This window comes from Malaya genurostris, chromosome 3, assembly GCF_030247185.1.
Source record: "Malaya genurostris strain Urasoe2022 chromosome 3, Malgen_1.1, whole genome shotgun sequence".
NCBI classification, from domain to species: Eukaryota; Metazoa; Arthropoda; class Insecta; order Diptera; family Culicidae; genus Malaya; species Malaya genurostris.
The window spans coordinates 212,191,429-212,209,399 of NC_080572.1; the positions used below are offsets into that span (position 1 = coordinate 212,191,429).

Genomic DNA, 17,971 nt, shown 5'->3' on the forward strand with positions numbered 1-17,971 from the left:
AATTTTTTTATCAAGAAATAAATTGATTCAATTTATCTATGATCTTATTTGTGTAATGATACGATTAAATTTTCCGTTTAAATTAATCAGATTAGTTTTATTTCTTAAAAGCCAGAACAATTTTTTCCAGCGCGAATAAGCCAGAGTATTTTTTCCATACGAATACATGTCGAAATAAAAGTATTTTCAAAAATTACCTTGCAAATTAGTATAAAAGAAATCATTATATTTTTAAAAATAAATAAAAATGTATGTTAGCGTTAGTTCAAATAACTCAATTTAAAGTAGTTTATTTCAACTAAAAAGTTTGTGAATTCAAAGCCCAACAATTATCAACTTTATCTAAAGTTCGTTCATTTATAACAAATTTTTCAAATTGAAATTAATGTGAAATTGTTTGTCAAGAAATTGACAGGAACGCAATAGTAAAATATTTGTCATTTCTATCAAAATATTGATTGAAACAAATCAATTCTCTGACAAAAAATAATTATCATGTTTTGTAGTTTCAAGCAGCAATATTTGTTATATCAAACAAGCTTTGTCACTATTTCAATAAAAAAAATCATTGCATGAAACCCAAATTTAGCTACTTTTGCAACTTTTTTCTCTGCGTGTACTTATGAGCTCTTGCGTTCGAGCTTGCATACAATGATGATTGATGTGAGCAAAATCGTACGTCAAGATTCTTTTATACGATCGTTCACTTGTATGCTTTATGTTCTCTGGGATTGAAAACGATATGTCATAAATAAAAATGAATGAGATTACTTCCATATGGTTCAATGATACTTCTGTAAAAGCTATGACACTCAACAAATTATATATCTTTTAACCATAGCTAATAGGCTACAATAATTAAATTTTATATATTGCCATTACAAAACATAACATTTTATTTCTGATATAATATTAGGTACAGGAACAGGCTGTTGCAGTATGCCAGTACTGTTACGAATATTCGAGACTGCAAACATAGGCTAGAATTCATGGTCGATCTGGGAGAAACGTTCAGCGAACAAGATTAATTTCATTTCGATGTGGACCTGTTCCAACAGACTTCGCAGCCGATTCATCAGTATGCAGGAGAATTGCATGGCTACTGGCTAGTCCTGCAGTTCCACTGACACGTATAGATACTTCCAGGCTCGACCATGAATACAACAAATAGAATTCAATAATTTGATAAATTGCTCAGGAAAGCAATAATAATTATAATTGGGTGAGTATAAGGATACGATTTGGGAATGTTTTGACGGGTTTGTTCCATATTTTTCTTTTAACTCGGGCTTCTGTGACAAATTTCGAATTATGTTCTTTTATTTGATTAGCTATTAATAAACACTCTGAAGAAATACTAAATTAGTTTCGTACATTGCAAAAATTAATTAAACAATACTTCTTTGGCTACCTGGTATCCGATCTCGATCTCAGAAGTACCGGAAGTAGTATCTAAAATTCTTTGAATTCATACTCCGAGTATTCGAAGTATGTTTTCAAACATCGTTCGTTTAGCAATTCAACGAATTTAAATGCATTGCAAATAGAATTGTTTCAGTTTTATGATACAATCCTTCTGACTACACGTGTTCTATACGGCCGTTCATATTCAAATGCCACAATTTATATAATCTCAAATTGATATTAATTTGTATCCAGTCCTGAGTTCTAGCTTGGAAGCTACAAACTGGGGAGCACGACTGCATATGCAAATAAAATAATAAAATTCGCTAAGGTATCACAGGTACACATTGCGATGAGTGCCAACTTTTTTTTGACTTCTTTCGACACAAATCATCAAAGTAAAAGGTTCCGTTGTGTTTCACATACAGGGCGTTCGAATTCTCAGAGCACACATAACAAATAGCAGATTGGTTGAAACATTGGTCCAATGTACCTTATGATAAAAAAAGAACCGGAATTTTCATTTTAAAATTCCCGCCCCTGTCCAATCGGTAAAGTTTTTTTCTCTCAACGTTGGCAACACTTTTATACACATTCTGTCAAATTTTGACGCATATCGTACGATTAGGTTTTGTTTGGCGTCTATACAAAGAAGTTGAAAAATTTTCGTGTGGCGATATTTATAATGGATGAAAATTTAGAACAACGGCTCGCCTTCGAAGCACCATTCGGTCGATTGTTGTGCGGTTTCGACGTCGTATTCATAGATCCACACCTTATTACCAGTTATGATGCATTCGATGAATGTGGGGTAACTATCTGCGTTGGAAATCGTCTCTTTGGCCACATCAACACGACGCTGTTTTTGAATGAAATTCAGCTTTTTTGGCACCAGCTGAGAAGCGACGCGTTTCAAACCCAAAACATCAGTTAAAATGTGTTCGGCTGATCCATAAGAGATGCCCAACAACACAGCAATCTCTCTAATCGGTACAGAACGATTTTGCAACACGATTTGCTTCGCCGATTCAATGTTGTCTTCAGTAACAGATGTTGTTGGGCGGCCAGGGATTTCATCATGATCCAAGCTTGTACGACCACCTTTGAAGCGTTTATACCACTCGTATGCCTGTGTTTTTCCTAGACACGATTCACCAAAGGCCTTTTCTAACATTTTCAACGTTTCGGAACACTTAAATCCATTTGCAACACAAAATTTGATGCACGCACGTTGTTCTAAATTTTCATCCATTATAAAAATCAGCCACCCAAAAATTTTTCAACTTTTTTGTATAGACGCCAAACAAAAACTAATCGTACGATATGCGTCAAAATTTGACAGAATGTGTATAAAAGTGTTGCCAACGTTGAGAGAATAAAAGTTTACCGATTAGACAAGCGCAGGAATTTTAAAATGAAAATTCCGGTTCTTTTTTGATCATAAGGTATATCACCGTGTAGCGATATACAGTCGGCTAAATAAGAACGTGTGCAGTATAATTATGAACTAGTTTAATTATTACTAGCTTTTGGTCTTTGCAAACTTTTAATACCTTCTGAGTAACGCACTTCCAGTTTGATAGTGAGTCAAATCACCACTAGTAAAAATTATTGCTAGGTATCTCCAAAACATCTCATTTTGGTCTTTTAGGGTGTGTACACACTAAGATTTAATTCCTTTGTTTGGTAATTATTTTTATTATTTTTACGTTTCGTCTTTGACTCATCAGTGCAGAGCAGTTCAAATTGAACTGCTTAGTGCTAAACTCGGCAGTTCAATTTGAACCGCTAAGCAGACGTAAAGTTTCTGCTACTTACAGAACACTTTTTGTTTTGCAACGAAGTGCAATGTCTTTTCTGACGTGCCGAACGAAAACGTGTTTTCGACTATTTCTGGCCGATGCAGGTATGGTCATTTAGGGGTTAGCCAAATTTTGTGCTAGGGCACATAACCGTTTTTATTATTTTTACGTTTCGTCTTTGACTCATCAGTGCAGAGCAGTTCAAATTGAACTGCTTAGTGCTAAACTCGGCAGTTCAATTTGAACCGCTAAGCAGACGTAAAGTTTCTGCTACTTACAGAACACTTTTTGTTTTGCAACGAAGTGCAATGTCTTTTCTGACGTGCCGAACGAAAACGTGTTTTCGACTATTTCTGGCCGATGCAGGTATGGTCATTTAGGGGTTAGCCAAATTTTGTGCTAGGGCACATAACCGTTTTTATTATTTTTACGTTTCGTCTTTGACTCATCAGTGCAGAGCAGTTCAAATTGAACTGCTTAGTGCTAAACTCGGCAGTTCAATTTGAACCGCTAAGCAGACGTAAAGTTTCTGCTACTTACAGAACACTTTTTGTTTTGCAACGAAGTGCAATGTCTTTTCTGACGTGCCGAACGAAAACGTGTTTTCGACTATTTCTGGCCGATGCAGGTATGGTCATTTAGGGGTTAGCCAAATTTTGTGCTAGGGCACATAACCGTTTTTATTATTTTTACGTTTCGTCTTTGACTCATCAGTGCAGAGCAGTTCAAATTGAACTGCTTAGTGCTAAACTCGGCAGTTCAATTTGAACCGCTAAGCAGACGTAAAGTTTCTGCTACTTACAGAACACTTTTTGTTTTGCAACGAAGTGCAATGTCAGCGGTTCAAATTGAACTGCCGAGTTTAGCACTAAGCAGTTCAATTTGAACTGCTCTGCACTGATGAGTCAAAGACGAAACGTAAAAATAATAAAAACGGTTATGTGCCCTAGCACAAAATTTGGCTAACCCCTAAATGACCATACCTGCATCGGCCAGAAATAGTCGAAAACACGTTTTCGTTCGGCACGTCAGAAAAGACATTGCACTTCGTTGCAAAACAAAAAGTGTTCTGTAAGTAGCAGAAACTTTACGTCTGCTTAGCGGTTCAAATTGAACTGCCGAGTTTAGCACTAAGCAGTTCAATTTGAACTGCTCTGCACTGATGAGTCAAAGACGAAACGTAAAAATAATAAAAACGGTTATGTGCCCTAGCACAAAATTTGGCTAACCCCTAAATGACCAAACCTGCATCGGCCAGAAATAGTCGAAAACACGTTTTCGTTCGGCACGTCAGAAAAGACATTGCACTTCGTTGCAAAACAAAAAGTGTTCTGTAAGTAGCAGAAACTTTACGTCTGCTTAGCGGTTCAAATTGAACTGCCGAGTTTAGCACTAAGCAGTTCAATTTGAACTGCTCTGCACTGATGAGTCAAAGACGAAACGTAAAAATAATAAAAACGGTTATGTGCCCTAGCACAAAATTTGGCTAACCCCTAAATGACCATACCTGCATCGGCCAGAAATAGTCGAAAACACGTTTTCGTTCGGCACGTCAGAAAAGACATTGCACTTCGTTGCAAAACAAAAAGTGTTCTGTAAGTAGCAGAAACTTTACGTCTGCTTAGCGGTTCAAATTGAACTGCCGAGTTTAGCACTAAGCAGTTCAATTTGAACTGCTCTGCACTGATGAGTCAAAGACGAAACGTAAAAATAATAAAAACGGTTATGTGCCCTAGCACAAAATTTGGCTAACCCCTAAATGAATTATTTTTAACTTTCGGTAATGTATGAAAATAACCGATATTTCGGCATATGATTTTTATTTCACCATCATTATGCAAATTTTCACCGGACGATCAGTTTTACCTAAATTTTCATAACAGAATTTATACTGTTCATATGGTAAATGTGAACAGTCGCCGAGTACGATTTAAACTATACTGTCCGTATGGTAAAATGATCTTCCAATAGCCAGACTTCTGTGAAAATTGATTGTCGTGAAACTAATTGTCGAACAGTTATTAAAATTCTCAGTAAGAGTTTTATTATTAATCAAACGAAATTTTTTTAAAGGGTTCATCGAATGGATTGAGGTACGGGTGCTAAAGGTTTTAAAACATTAGAGCCACTATAAGGGCATGTTCAGGAATATTCTAGTTCTAGATGCATAATTTATGTCAGTTTTAAAATTTTAATCTAGGATTTTCAACAAAATAAACTGGCAGCCCCAGCAGCGTTTTATCTGTGTTTCAAATATAGAAAAAAAAAGAACGGCATCGTATACCAGTTTCAAATTTGACAGTAGAACTGTTCGAATAAATAAAACTAAAACGGCTTGCGGGAGATTCAAGGGTAATTTCTGGTGGACTCGACGGATTGGGGAGTGTTTTGGAAGGCGCTCATAATTCCGGTCAGCCGGCACATTTAACACTTTTCATTTTTTCGTGGAATAAAACCATTGCCGCAACAGGTTGAAATTATCTTCATTCGTTTTTGTGAACTTGTGTTGTGTTTTGAAATCCGAAAATCCAGAATTTTTACCAAAGGCAAACAAATTAAAAATACCGAACAATCCCTTAGATCTATTTGGTTTACAGTTTACAGTAGTTGTTTGACAGTTCAGCAATTACCGAACGATCGGTAATCAATTCAATTACTGAACTGATTACCGAAAGCTCATCTGTTGAAAATCCGTTAAAAAATTAACGAATTCTGCGAAATTTTCTAAGTGTGTACAAATGAACACGGCATCAAAGCGCTTTGCGTAAATAGCATTTATCGCGATTTTAGTGTTTGCCTAACGGAAGATTGGCTTTGACTGAATTGACACTTATCGATCGCAAGCTATGTTGGACACAGTGTTGGTGATTGCTGAAAATTTGACAAAAGCTGCTCGATATTTATCTATATTGTATACAACATTTTCAATCCGGTAGAAGATGCTACAAGAACTCGAGTCTCTAACTGCATGAACCGCGAGAGAATTTTTCTACATTTCTTCGTTCCACTTCATACTCTGAATATTTCATGGCCCTTAAAAAAATGTACAGTCTGATAAAGATTGGTGATGTGTGAAATTTACCAAGAGAGAATCGCAAGTTGACAATTATCGCAGAAAATCGAATGTGAGAATCCTCACAGCAGTCAGCTAACCTTTGATTCTCAGACAGATAATCGAGAGAAATTCGCTCTCGCACTGGTGTCTATTCTATGTTAAATGAACCATGCCGGTTTTTTGTTGCTGCTATGATATCCGTCTCTCTTTGATGGCATTGATTGAATCGTGTGAAGAGTTGAGCGTTCTTTGATACGATAAAAGCCATCCTTGGTTGGACACGCTATTACTTAACAGACTGTAAGTCGCCGTCTACATTTCCATGCTTGAAATTCCCGATTGTATTGTACAATTACACATGTACCTCAAGAGAAGTTTCATCTCCAATTGCATTTAGTAATCAGTAATTATGCTTAAGTTTGCACTAAGCAGTTCAATTTGAACTGTTCTACACTGACGAGTCGAAGACGAAACGTGAAGAATAATGAAAACGGTTATGTGCTCATAGCACAAAAATGACTTTTAGCCAAACCCCAAAATAACCGAAACTTACTGACGAGGGGAAGACGGAACGTAAAGAATAGCATTACATATTGTTTTAAGTTGCATATTGTTTAGCGAGCTGACTATTAAAAAGCCTCATCCATAGTTTTCATTGTTATCCAGTTGGATTTGTACTTACTGCAAGCCACGTAAATAGAAATAACAAAACTTCATGTGACGTTAAGTTTGTGTACTAAGGAATCAAACACCCTGTCCACTGGACATCATCATTCTCGCTTGCATCGAATGCAACCGGAAGATCTTTCCACTGGTATAATAGTTTTGAAGTATGCAAAGAAAAAAACATTGCAATGTTCGCGTTTTAACTGAATAGCTTCCTGGGGCATAATACAACACTAGAGACTGTATAGTGGAGGCATATTTGTTATATTCTGTCTGTGATTTTTTGGCACTAAAAATATATATTGAATTTTTCCATTTTGTTGAATACAGCAAACGAAATTCTCAAATTATCACTGGTAGCTGAATTCTTTCTGATATCACTGTTGCGTAGGTATTAAAGAACGACATATGAACAATTAGATGGTAAAATTTTGGTATAATTACTCACTCATTTTGATCAGAAATTGACCAATATCGCGTTCAACGTTGTCTTTCAAGTCAGCATTGTGTTTATTCCTCTGGATGAGGCATTCAACAAACCAAATAAAATGATATAAAGACGTCAAAAGTAAAACATGCGATTAATTTCCTATAAACGGTTCGAAGAACGTCTGACTGTAGATCGGAGGCGTAGGTCCGGAAAAAGCCGTCAGGCCAACGAGAACGATCGAAAACGTGTGGTTGGGGCCTTTGAATGAAAAGCGAACGCCTCTGTTCGAGAACTAGGTTGAAGAGTTTCATATGAGCCAAACTTTCGTGCAGAATACCAAAACTTGAGCTGGACTACAAGTGTGATATGATAGAAATTGTAAATGAAATCCAAACACATATCCGGAACATGCTTCTGACACTACAGACTTTTTCACGCTTTTCAAAGGTTATAGACGGGTAAGCATGTGATATCGGCCCCAAACGGAAAATTCATATCGTTGTGTCATATTTGAAAGAGCTTGGACTGGAAATAGTTTTCCAAAAATTTCAGCCTTATAACTGTCATATTGATGGACCTATTGATTGCGATATTATTTGATTTTTAGGCAATCGCTCCATCGAAAAATTTGAAAAATTTGTTATGTTTTAGGATTTGTCAGAAAGGTTTTAATTTTTTTTAAATATTATTAAAAATCTATTTTCTGCCTTAAAATATTAAAAAATTTTGATACCTATTTTTAGGAACAAAATAATTATTCTTTGACACGTTAAAGCTCAATATCCGAGTTTCTTGGATAAAAACCAACAAACTACCATGCGTCTCCATTAAAGCCTTTTTAGGTGGTGTACAATTACTAGAACTAAGCACCATGCGCTTCCTTCTGATAGAGCTTCAATGGAAACGCATGATTAATTGTAATTTAAGGAATAAGTAAAATATTGTGTTCGTCCACATTTAAAATAAATGAAACTGAAGTACTTCAACGCGTTCAAAAATTATTTGTTTAATACTGAATAATACATTGTGGTACCAAAAACGGATGCATGAAAATGTATGTTTCAATTTTTTAAAGTATTTCTAAAGCAAGAAATGCATCTCCAAAGCGTTTAAAAAAAATCGTAAACCTTCTCGTCGTTGCCTAAAACATTTATGTTTTGCTTTGCTCATATAGACAGGCTATGCAATCACTATGAAAACCAACTTTTAAACCGAGGCCGAATGTCATATACCATTTGACTCAGCTCGACGAACTGAGCAAATGTCCGTCTGTTCGTTCGTCCGCGCGCGCGTGTGTGTGTACTCACTTTTCTCGGAGACGGCTGGACCGATTTTTACAAACTAAGATTCAAATGAAAGGTCTCATGGTCCCATAGCCTGCTATTTCTCCGCAGCCTTCGACAAGATAAATCATCGAATAACAGTAGCTAAGCTCGATAGGCTTGGTTTCATTGGATCCTTACTGAACTGGCTCCATTCATATTTAACTGGCCGCAAAATGTCTGTAAAAATTGGAAACTGCTCGACGACACCCTTCGCCGTTAGCTCTGGAGTACCCCAGGGCAGTCATTTGGGACCATTTATATTTTTACTATAACTTAATGATCTCAATTTTTTGCTTAAATGCTGTAAGTTGTCCTTTGCTGACGATTTCAAGCTATATCACCAGGTTAAATCTCAAGAAGACACAATATTTCTACAATCACAACTTGATTCATTCGCCAATTGGTGTCAAATAAACAGAATGGCATTAAACGCCTCAAAATGCTCTGTTATTTCCTTCTCTCGCAAACACTCGTTTATAAGATACGAGTACAACATCATGGGAAAAGTGTTGAAACGCGAATCATTTGTAAAGGACTTAGGAATTATTCTTGATGCCAAGTTAAACTTCAAAAACCACATTGATTATATAATTTCCAAGGCTTCAAAGCTTCTAGGATTTATTTTTCCCGTAACCAAAAACTTTGTCAATGTACACTGCCTTAAGGCATTATATTGTGCACTAGTCCGTTCGACGCTTGAATATGGTGCTATTATTTGGTCACCTTACTATCAAATCGACGATGAGCGCATTGAAGCTATCCAGCGAAAATTTGTTCGGTTTGCTCTACGCAATCTACCATGGAACGACCCTGCAAATCTACCTAGTTACCAAGATCGTTGTAAACTAATAGGCTTGGATCTATTATCTGTTCGTAGGAATGTCTCAAAAGCAGTTTTCATAGCCGATTTGTTACAATCACGTATCGATTGTCCCGAACTCTTACAATTAATTAATTTCGACATTCATCGTCGTAGTCTGCGTTATCACCCCTTTTAAAGATTACCTTCCGCCAGAACAAACTATGGGTTCAATGAACCATTTACTAGTATTTGTCGTTTATTCGTTAACTTATATAATGTCTTCGATTTTCATGTACCTCGAAATGTAATCAAACGATTGTTTCTTAGTCACTTATCATGTTTTAGTTTTAGAATCAAAGATTGATACAAAGATGAGGAGGTTTTATGCCTGCTAGGGGCAGAGGTTTGAAAATTCTCAACTCCAGTGGGCTTTTCCCTGCTCCACATACATGCATACATACATTATTGTATCTCGTTCAACCCCACTCTTCTCCACCATTCTCCATTGAAAACTAACTAGATTCGCTCGCCGAAATTAACCCGTCTCTTCTTCTTTCTCTCTGTCTTCCACTATGCATTCTTCGATCACTAATTAGATCTACATGCTGATTCTAAACCCATCGTTTTCTCTGCCTTCCACCATCTTTTTGGCCACTAATTAGATCTTCATTCCGATTCTATCACAGTTGCTAGCCCATGCTCGTCTACCACCTTCTCCACCAACCCTTGTATACTATTCCCACTCTTTTCTTCCCAATCACTTTTTAAGCAAGAGTACTATTACTGCCATGTAAGGCTTGGCGTCATCAACTAGTTATAAAGTTATAGATTTAGTTTTAATTGTTAGTTATAAGTCAACATGTATCAGTTGGATCATTGAAATCTGTTGATACAAATAATGAGAAGGTTTTATGCCTGCTGGAGAGACAGATTAACAAATTCCATCTCCATCGGGCTTTTCCCTTGCTCCATAAATAAATAAATAAATACATAAATAAATAGATAAATAAATAAACAAATAAATAAACAAATAAATAAATAAATAAATAAATAAATAAATAAATGAATAAATAAATAAATAAATAAATAAATAAATAAATAATATTGATTTTTATTTGGATCCGACTTCTGGTTCCAGAGTTACATGGTAATATGTGAAAATTAGAGAAAAAGTGTGCACTCATTTTTCTCTGAAATGGCTCAACCGATTTTTACAAACTAAGATTCAAATGAAAGGTCTTATAGTTTCCTAAAAATTTCTAGAACATTTCATCCGAATCCGTCCTCCGGTTCCGGAACTAAAGCGTGATAAGTGGAAAATTACCAATTTCATGAGTATTTTTACACAAACGATGGTCAAAAACAGATACAAATCCCATAAAACTGTCTGATAAATTATTCTAGTTTGCAGAGCTTGTTAGTTTGTGGGCATAAAAACTTAATTCGGCACTACTGGTCTCCCCATTTCCTGTTCCGGATGCACCGAGAGTGGCGAAGGAAAACTACAAAAATAGAACTCACTTTGATTTCTCTGCGATGCTTGAACCGATTCAAACAAATCATGATTTGAATTGAAGCTCATATTATCTTTAAAAATACTGTGAAATTTCATCCGGATCTGACTTCCGGTTCCGCAGTTACAGGGCGATGAGTGTCAAAGTTTTCAAATCGCCATATAGATTGACAATATGTACAACATCGAAAGAAGAAGAAAACACAAAATAAACGATGCGTGCTTTGTTCTATTTTGTACACGCTATAAAGGGATCGAAACGTTTACGGATGTCTGCTAATGGTGTGTGATATTTGTAAAAGACGGTGCTGCGGTTGATTCTATGATAAGTGCGATTGAAAGAATAAACGAATGTCATTGAATTTAAGTTTATTTGAAAAAATATGCAATTTTCACAGCCAATAGTGCAGTAATACCGTGTCGGTGGTGTAATGATGTCAATAATAATAATAATAATAAAAGTAATAATCCTTCTACATGTTTTATGCTGCTGATTCATGCTGTTCAGCTTGACTTACATATGCAGAAGTAACAGAAACGCAGGCTCGCTTCGTTTGTTAGATTTCGTCTAATTGGTTTAATCGAAATAAAGCATGAGGTTATGTGCCCTAGCACAAAATTTGGCTAACCTATAAATGAGTAGGTCTAGGTTAAACTAGGTTAAAAACTGTTCAAATTTGTAGGTCATATTTGTTGCTGGCAAACAAACCAACTTCGGCTGTACCGGACATCTGAATCCGGTTTTGGAAGAATTGGAAATGGTGATTAAAAACTGCAAAAGGGTCTCACTCACTTTTCTTCAAGATGGTCAAATCGATTTTCACAAACTTATAGGTTCAAAGGAAAAGACTTGAAAATTCACACGCAAATCAAAGAACACTGTATTGTTTTTAGAGTGATGAGTTGATATCACATCAAATATCAATTAACATTTAAAACAGATTTTCTATCTGCTTTGACGTCAAATTTAGCTGAACTGGTACTAATATCGATGGCGTTTATTAAATATTTTTACATCATTTGGGTTGTAAGTTTAGATCGATTGCGACGCTTGTGCATCTTTCGAGACGTAAATTTACAACATTTTTTCGTGATGTGTGTACTCAAACTTTATTGACGAACACGTTATTGTTGCTGTTGTTTTTCTAATAAAATAACGGATTGGTGTTCAACTAACGCTTTGGTTTAATAGCCTAGTAAACAAATCGGTCTGCGACGTGCTTCATGAAACGGTGCTGCCCAATGCTGGTAGTGTTACTCTGCAATCTCACATGCAATCGAGAGCCTTGTTTTGAGCTTTGTGTATCGCCTGATTGAATGTGGTGAAATTGGTTTTTTATATTTAAGATTCAAATATGTTACCAATGATACCGTTTCCTGAAAAGGCTAAATTAAACTTATATTTAATCATTATTGCTTCAAAAAATATACAAGGATCTGAACAGTATACAGACAAAATTACATTGTGTTGGTAATCATGAGATCCATCCTATCGATGTTGGAGTGACTCAACGCATAACTTGTATACCAGGTTTTATTTGCTATTCACAAGCATTCTACACTAATACATACACAGACACACGCATTGTTTGCACTGGCACTGGCTAATTAAATTTCGCATTATTCAATTAGTTCCAGTTCAATGGGTATGAACATTTTTAAACTGGATTCTCACCACGGGAACGTTTTAGATATCATTAGCAGATTGAGTATTTTTGCAGAGCTTAGTGAGCTAAACAAAATTCTGACTGCGTTCAGTTATGAGGTGTTATTGCATTATAATGTATTGTACAACTGTGCGGTGTAGTGAAATTATTTTTGTACAAATCACCCATCTTTATACTCTAGAAAGGTGATTAGAAAAAGTTTTAAATCGGACATGTAAAGTTGTTTTGGTTCGGTGTAAAAAGCGCATATATTTCAGTTCACTTGGGGGTCCGGGATTATCGGTTGCAAAAAGAACATATCAGTTTTCATTTTCTTCACGCTTCGTCTTGAAATCATCAGTGCATTAGCGGTATGAAACAATTTCTTTATTTTTATGAAGAGTTAACTTTGCGTCTGCTTAACGCTCAGAGTGATTTATTATACACTGGTTGCAGCTGGTAATATTAATAATAATGACGTGAATACTTCTTACTTTACTATGGGTCACCTTTTCAAAATTTACCGTGTGACAGAATGATAACTTTTTGATTGCACATATCTCAAATTGTACCACAGATAACAATATCATTCTTTTTCCAAGTCATCGAAAATATTATCACCAAATTACTATTGGATTTTCAGTAGTGTAAGTAACAATGAACAACGAAAAAATAAATTTTCTAATACTTTTGGGATTAAGGTGGAAACTGGTAACGCTTCAAAATTTATTTTTTCAGAGTTGATAGTGAAATGAACTAAATAGCTTTTGAAGAAATTATATTCCATTTAATTGCACTGTAGTAAAAGTTTCTTTGATATTTTGACCCTAATGGTACGAAATAGTAATAGGCACAAATACTCGAACTTCGGTATGCTTTTGGCAAGCTTCTTCAGTGTAACAGACTTAGAATTGATAGGGTAAATCCGGGTAAGATGTACACCTTTTTGAAAGTCAATATTTCTTCAGAACTGAAAATTAATTTTTATATTTGAATGAAAATTGCAAATCCGGATGAGATGCCACACCTTAAGGTAAGATGCTGCACGTATGCGAAACGTTAGAGCAAAATGGCAATCACATTTTCTTTATGTTATTCAATGAATGTTCGATATTTTTATACAAACAGATTATCATTTATTGTTGTATTTCAATTCAAAAACAAATATAATCATTGAGCAAACAAAAACGTAAATATTCATGTTCATAACCGAAGAGATTGTTCATGAACTAATTTTTACTTCCAAAAATACTTCATGAATCACAAACTTAAGAAAAATATAAAAATAATATTGTTTTTATATATTTTACATTATTTTTGCCTTTCTCATGTAGAAAGCTTAACCTTTCAACGTTATGCAATCATTGTGAAACCCGATTTTTGAACCGAGGCCTGGAGGGCTGAGTGTCATATACCATTCGACTCAGTTCGTCGAGTACGTAAAATGTCTGTGTGTATGTGTGAATGTAAAGTTTTTCTGTACTAACTTTTTTCGGAAATGGTTGAACAGATTTTCACAAACTTAGATTCAACTGAAAGATCTTGTGGTTCCATACAATGAGAATGGGGTAAAATGTGCAAAAAATACTAAAATAAGTGCACATATTTTTCTCGGAGATGGCTGAGCCGATTTTCACAAACGTAGATTCATATAAATCTTGTCTTGTGATCTCACACAAATGTCCTAATTTATATTTGGATCTGACTTCCGGTTCCGAGATTATAGGGTAAAATGTGCAAAAAAAATGATAATATGTGTACTAACTTTTCTAAAAGAAAGCCGAACCGATTTTCACAAAATTAGGTCCTGAATTTCATTTTGATTAGACTTCTGATTTCGGAATTACATTGTAATTAGTGTACAATTTCAAATTTCAAATTAATTACTCACTTTTTGCCTTTCTCATATACCTTATGATCAAAAAAGAACCGGAATTTTCATTTAAAAATTCCCGCGCTTGTCCAATCGGTAAACTTTGGCGTCTATACAAAGAAGTTGAAAAATTTTCGTGTGGCGATTTTTATAATCGATGAAAATTTAGACCAACGTGCGTGAATCAAATTTTGTGTTGCAAATGGATTTAAGTGTTCCGAAACGTTGAAAATGTTAGAAAAGGCCTTTGGTGAATCGTGTCTAGGAAAAACACAGGCATACGAGTGGTATAAACGCTTCCAAGGTGGTCGTACAAGCTTGGATCATGATGAGATCCCTGGCCGCCCAACAACATCTGTTACTGAAGAAAACATTGAATCGGCGAAGCAAATCGTGTTGCAAAATCGTTCTGTACCGATTAGAGAGATTGCTGTGTTGTTGGGCATCTCTTATGGATCAGCCGAACACATTTTAACTGATGTTTTGGGTTTGAAACGCGTCGCTTCTCAGCTGGTGCCAAAAAAGCTGAATTTCATTCAAAAACAGCGTCGTGTTGATGTGGCCAAAGAGACGATTTCCAACGCAGATAGTTACCCCACATTCATCGAATGCATCATAACTAGTAATGAGGTGTGGATCTATGAATATGACGTCGAAACCGCACAACAATCTACCGAATGGTGCTTCGAAGGCGAGCCGTTGTTTTAAATTTTCATCCATTATAAAAAGCGCCACACGAAAATTTTTCAACTTCTTTGTATAGACGCCAAACAAAAACTAATCGTACGATATGCGTCAAAATTTGACAGAATGTGTATAAAAGTATTGCCAACGTTGAGAGAATAAAAGTTTACCGATTGGACAATTGGATTTTAAAATGAAAATTCCGGTTCTTTTTTTATCATAAGGTGGAAAAGTTATGCAATCACTGTGAAAACCGACTTTTGAACCTAGGCCCGGAGGGCCAACGCAAGATGAAACACGGCCGAGTGTTATATATCATTCAACTCAGTTCGTCGAGTACGCAAAATGTGTGTGTGTGTATGTGTGTGTAAGTGCGTATGTGTGTATGTAACGTTTTTTTGCACTAACTTTTCTCGGAGATGGCTGAGCCGATTTTCACAAACTAAGATTCAAATAAGAGGTCTTGTGGTCCCATACAAAATTCTTGAACATTATTTGGATCCGACTTCCGGTTCCGGAATTATAGGGTAAAATGTGCAAAAAAATGTGAAAATAAGTGCACTAACTTTTCTCAGAGATGACTAAATCAATTTTCACAAACTTAGATTCTAATGAAAGGTCTTGTGGTCCCATACGAAATTCCTGAATTTCATCCGGATCCGACTTCTGTAACCGGAAATATAGGTTAAGTGTGTTAAAAATTTTATACCAACACTGAAAAGGGCGAAAAACCGAAAAAAGTTCTCTAAATCGACCTCAAATCTTCTCCAATTGATAGTTTTTATCAGTAGACGATCAAACAAACCGATTTCGGTTATTCTTTTAAGAATCGAAGAAAATTATTTTGAAGAATACCACAGTATTATATATGATAGTATGATTGATATGAGAAAGGCATCATTACACCACTAGGTGGATTAAAACATGTTTTTTAGAGTTGGTGTGACCAATTTTTACAAACTTAGATTCAAATGAATTATGGTTTTATACAAACCTTGTGAATTTCATCTGGATCCGGAATAACAAGATAAGGAGTGTTGAGCATTTAAATCAGTTACAAAGCGGTGATGCAAAATACAGGAAAATGGGGTTGCTGAGGGTTTAAATAGATTCCAATCGATAGGCCTTGTCAGTTGACGGCCGAACGTATCCATTCCGGCTAAACCAGTCCATGACTTTCGGTTCTGGAAGCACCGGAAGTAGTGGTCACAAACTCTAAAAAGAAACGAAATCACTTTTCTCAGCGATGGCTTATCGTCTTATGATTCCATACAGAGCCCATGAATTTCATCCGGATTTCAATTCCGGTTTTGGAATTTCAAGGCTATGAGTATCAAAAATTTCAAACCGTCTTATAAAGCGCACCGGTTCGTACATGCGGTTGTACAGAAGAAGAAAACACAACACCGCCTCTACGAATGAAGCACGTGGTGTGTGGCGTTCGATTTTGTACACGCGATAAAGAGCTGAGCTGAGCTGAAGTAGATCGCCCGTAGTTGCACTTTGTGATTGACCGAATGAGTGGAAATGTACAATGAATCAAGGAAATGAAGCTTGGGAGAAGCAAATCATTTTCACTGTACATACCCACTCACTCCTAACTTTTTATTAAATGATCAATAACGACGCTGGTTACGACCGAAGGCTGTGCTACTGAGGGAAAGAAAGGAATGTTAGTCCGATACTCGTTGTTTCTAGAGACCACGGGTACAACTGTATCTCCACGAGCATCACGGGATAGGAGATTTGTTAGTAGGGAGGAAAAGAGATCCGGATATGTTTTTGTAAACAATATGATCTGAACCTGATTTCGATACTCAGGAGAAATATAATAAGTAAGAAAAAATAAAATAAAATACCTCTAAGGAACGATCTCACCAGTATCCCTTTTCTCCTGCTCGCTCTGCTGTCAGCAACGCGAGATGAAACACGACCACTGAAAGAGTAAAATAAAAACACTCGCGAATGGGTCCATTGCAGATTAACCCTAGACCCTCAGTCCGAATGACACAATCGACTTGTAAACTTTCACACATTCCATAAAAATCCGACAACACCGACAATGACATGCAGACGGCGCTTCGATCGGTTAACAGGTTAACATCGTTGAATTTTGGGGCGGCAAACTCACAGTATCCACCGTTGTGCTTGAGCATTTTCAGTTTTTGCGAAGCAACACTATTCAATAAATAGCACTCTCACCACTAAACATACACTTGCCACACCTGCACTATCACTATAAATTACTGTTTCAAACAAATTATTCACTATACGTATCAAACAACACATTAAAATTATACTTTCTTGAGAGCAGCACCGGGACACCGCATCGCACTCCCAGTGATCCCAACTCTCTCTCTCTCTCTGTTCGATTTTGTACACGCGATAAAGAAAACGAAAACTAACAACGAAGCTCGATTTTTGGAAACACAAGCTAGTCCATCGGCACGAAGCAAATATGAGTCATATGAGCTTTCACGGCACGAATGTATGTTACAGATGAGTGATTTCATATAGTTGACGACACTGAAAAGTACGAAATTTTCGAAGCAGATTATAAAACTATTCGAACCTGTATGGCCCTAACAACTTACTGCAACTTCGACAGTCTCCCGATTCCGTTTCCGGATACAGTTATTCAAAATGTCCAATATGAAACTTGGGTCGATTTTTCGTGAAATGTTAATGAGAATGGCATTATTACACCACTAGGTGGATTAAAACAGGACCTTCACATTAGTAACAACAACCCGTTGAAGTGCTTTTAGTAG

At 36.1% G+C, this 17,971-nt stretch overlaps 1 protein-coding gene across 2 annotated transcripts in view; it reads left to right on the forward strand.

Annotated features, from left to right (window-relative positions):
- The window catches only part of LOC131438760 (G-protein coupled receptor dmsr-1), a 475,110-nt gene that overhangs the window by 79,817 nt on the left and 377,322 nt on the right, over positions 1-17,971 (forward strand). The window contains exon 1 of one of the 2 annotated variants that reach the window (XM_058609006.1): positions 12,937-13,014. The exons of the other annotated variant lie outside the window; for it this stretch is intronic. The gene's annotated coding sequence lies outside the window, so the exon portion shown is untranslated. Of the gene's footprint in view, positions 1-12,936; positions 13,015-17,971 lie in introns of those variants that run through there. 2 annotated transcript variants of the gene reach the window in all.